The sequence below is a fragment of the Lathyrus oleraceus genome, chromosome 1, assembly GCF_024323335.1.
Source record: "Lathyrus oleraceus cultivar Zhongwan6 chromosome 1, CAAS_Psat_ZW6_1.0, whole genome shotgun sequence".
Taxonomy (NCBI): Eukaryota; Viridiplantae; Streptophyta; class Magnoliopsida; order Fabales; family Fabaceae; genus Lathyrus; species Lathyrus oleraceus.
The window spans coordinates 305,991,124-305,994,960 of record NC_066579.1 but is presented as its reverse complement, the minus strand read 5'-3'; the positions used below and the strand labels follow the sequence as shown (position 1 = coordinate 305,994,960).

The 3,837-nt window shown below is 40.7% G+C and overlaps 1 pseudogene; it reads left to right on the top strand.

Moving 5' to 3' along the window:
* The first annotated feature begins 213 nt into the window (after positions 1-213).
* LOC127104284 (elongation factor 1-alpha-like) lies at positions 214-899 on the top strand (annotated as a pseudogene).
* Positions 900-3,837: the final 2,938 nt, after the last annotated feature.

The following is a 3,837-nucleotide window of genomic DNA, read 5'->3' as shown; positions in this document are numbered from 1 at the left end:
CGCATTAGTGGATTTAGGACAGAAATTAGAGAAGTTGGAGAGTGGATCCTTGTTTAGGAGGTGGAGACGGAGATGGAGGTGTCTCCGCTTTTCATTTCCGGTAGCCACCGTCGCCGGAAGCGATTTCCGGCACGATGGTCCGTGTTGGTGCTCCATGTCATACCCTGATTTTGGCCCTGAAAACTTTTCCCAATCGCTCACTCGTTCACTCTCATTTCCTTCTGTGCGGCTAGCTTTTTCCTTCAAGATCTTGTGTAATTTTAAGCTTAAGCACAGATGGGTAAGGAAAGGTTCATAATTAAAATTGTGGTTATTGGCCATGTCGATTCTGGGAAGTCAGCCACTACCGGTCACTTGATCTACAAGCTTGGAGATATTGACGAGCGTGTGATTGAGAGATTTGAAAAAAAGAAGTTGTTGAGATGAACAAGCGCTCATTCAAGTATGCTTGGGTGCTTGACAAGCTCAAGGCTGAAAGGGAAAGAGGTATCACTATTGATATTACCTTGTGGAAGTTTGAGACAACTAAGTACTACTGTATCGTCATTGATGCTCCTGGTCTCAGAGATTTTATTAAGAACATGATTACTGGAACATCACAAGCTGATTGTGCTGTTCTCATAATTGATTCCACTACTGGTGGTTTGGAGGCTGGTATTTCCAAGGATGGTCAGACACGTGAACATGCTCTCCTTGCTTTCACTCTTGGTGTGAGGCAAACGATCTGTTGATGTAACAAGATGGACGCCATTGCACCCAAGTACTCGAAGAGTAAGTATAATGAATTTGTCAAGGAAGTTTCTTCCTATAAGAAGGAGGTTGGCACAACAACAGCAGTCAAAGACATGGATTCCTCTGTCCGTCAAAGATACACATCTCATAGATATGGAATTGCATAACGAAACCAAAAAAGATTGATATTGATCTTTGATCTTTGAATTAAAATCATTTCTTACACTACAAACATACACAATGTATTTAACGTGCTTTAGTGTTCAAGATAATGAGTTTATCTTTGATGCTTCGACCAAGTTCTGTTTTGATGCTACTACTGTAAGATCCCAATTTTGACCCTAAGATCCCTCATGGCATCATAACATTGCATTTGCATTGCCTCAAGGATCATAAGCATCTTGGTACCCCTTATCTTTGGGTGGGATCTCTTGTGAGTGGTTTGAGATCACCAAGCATGTTTGAATTGTATATTATTGCTTTTCTTATTTTGTTTACTAACCAAAAGCACAAAAATATATCACTAACATCTTTTGTTTATAGTTTGAGCAATCACAATGTCAAAAGCTTCAAGGAGATCATGGGTACAAAGATAGGGCCAAGAAAAGAGGAAAGCTCATGGCAATGGTTCCCAAAGCTCTCATCCATCAAATATGCCTCCCTAGCATCTCAATTCATCATTTTGATCAAAGCAATTCAAAGGGTTTGGGGTTGGTTCCCCAAGGAAACCCTAGTTCATCTGACCATCCACAATGCCTTGTGTCGCAACCTGAAAAATACAGTGCGCAAAAAAAAACAACCGGCGAAAGAAAAAGACAGAAGAGTCGCCACCGTGCGTTATTCATCCCAAAGGAGGGAAAGGAAACGCTCGAAGTAAACCTGAAAAAGGAAAGGACAAGACGGGGTCTCGCAACCAAATCTTGGGTTCGGGAGTCGGTTATGCGAAGGAAAGGTATTAGCACCCCTACGCATCCGTAGTACTCTACGGGATCCACTTTTGTGGTTTTCGTCTAAAGGGTGTGAGTTTATCTAATGTACTATTTACTAAAAAAAAAAGGGTTAAATGAAAATGACTCGCGCGGATGTCGCATCCACTGCATACGTATCTCATCTAAATATGAGAATCAGAGTCTTCGTAGCTCGGCTGACCTATGGGTCGGGGGGGGGGGGTGTGCTCGCTAAGACATCGCGTCTTATGCCTACGTATCTCATCTGGCTTGAGAATCAGAGCAAAACGTAGTTCGGCTAACTACGGGGTTATGGATTGGGTTTTGGACGAACGACGTCACTACGCAATCTACCGGATGCTCGACCTTTGGAGACTTACTCGCCTGTAGTAGAAGGAGTTAACGTGTTGCTTTGGGTTTTAGGGTTTGGGATTCTCATGCAAAAGGGCAAAAAGGCAGTCCTCGACGAAGGAACCGCGCTACCTGCAGGGATACGAACACATACAAAACAAACATGTATAAAGTAAATGTGCCAACAAGGGGCTCAGAAGTAAATAAACAAAAGAAAACAAATGCCTCCTATCGAGGTCTTCCAGCTAAGAAAGCGATAAAATGCGGAAAAAAGGTAAAAGTACCACACGGATAAAGATCCGAAGTAACAACAATTAAAGGAATGGGAAACCCTGAGATCCTTCCAAGCTAACATCATCAAAGAAAGTGGGTCAGTACAGGTAATCGGAATGAAACCTCCAGGGGTTATCCCACAAATAAAGTGGGAAACCACGCAAGTTATCCCTGCAAAAGTCATGTGCCTTCACAAAAACTCAACAAAAGGGTTAGTGAAACAAGATAGGGTAACCAAGAGTTGCCGCAAAATCAAAATGTAACCACATGAATCATGCTCTTTCAATTCACAAAAAGCTCACAAAAAGCAACCAAGGGTAGGAGGCCTAAACCTCTTGTCAAACACATGCATCAAAAAGGTATCAAATTCACCCATAATACCTCATACATTTAGAGCATTCAAATTAAAGGCATAAAGATGATGGATATAGGGCAAACCTGATTGGAGAGCTTGATTGAAATTGAGTTGCACCCGTGAGGCAAAGGTGATTCTGTGCAGTTGAGTTCCCTTCAGGGTTTGGAGGCTGCTCTGAACTCTGTTAGCTCTTCTCTCACTATCTTTTTCCTCAGGGTTTTGTTCTAAGGAAACCTCAGAGTATTTTGCTTCTCCTCCTTTTTCTCAAGTGAAGCCTTGGTATTTATAGACTGAATTTCATGGCTTTGTGGGCTCAAATGAGAGAGACCCAAAAATTTCTGTTATATTTTATTTTATTTATTTATTTATTTAATTAATTTTTTTTTGTAAAAAATTAATTTTTTTTATTTATTTCTTTTTATTATTATTATTATTATTATTATTATTATTATTATTTTCGTTTTTTTTTTTCGGATCTAATTCTGATTGACATGATAAAATGCAATATGAAATGCTAAATGAATGCATGAATGAGGAGGGCAAATTTTGGGGTGTTACAGCTGCCCCTATTCAATCATCAGCTAAACCGAGTAGGATGAAAGCGAACAGCTTATCAGACAAACGGGGTGAGCTGTGATTGAATACCAAAGACAGACCGAAAATTTACGCTCCGAGAACACCACAAAAACGCGGAAATACACCGTGCTGTTTATTTTCTTCCGATCCTCTGGCTTAATCTGGAGTTTCGATCCTCTGGCTGAACCTATACTCAATTTAATCCTCTGGTTGGATATTAATTTTGATCCTCGGGCTGGATACGATTTTGATCTTCTGGCTAGATCTTCTTCGATCTTCTGGCTAGATCTCCTCCGTTTCGATTCTCTGGTTGAATCTATTTCCTTTGATTCTCTGGCTGAATCTACTTCGATCTTCTGGCTAGATCTGAATTGTTGCAATTTTCGATCTTCTGGCTAGATCTGAATTGTTTCGATTCTCTGCCTGAATCTACTTCAATCTTCTGGCTAGATCTGGATTGTTTTGATGATAAATTCCCGTCATTAGGATCCCGCATCTGAGGCATGCGCTGGTTGACCCTCTTTTGAAATCTACACCCAACCTTCATATTAGATATGCAGCTTCGAGAATATTCCACTTTTGGGCTTCGTACATATTCTTCGG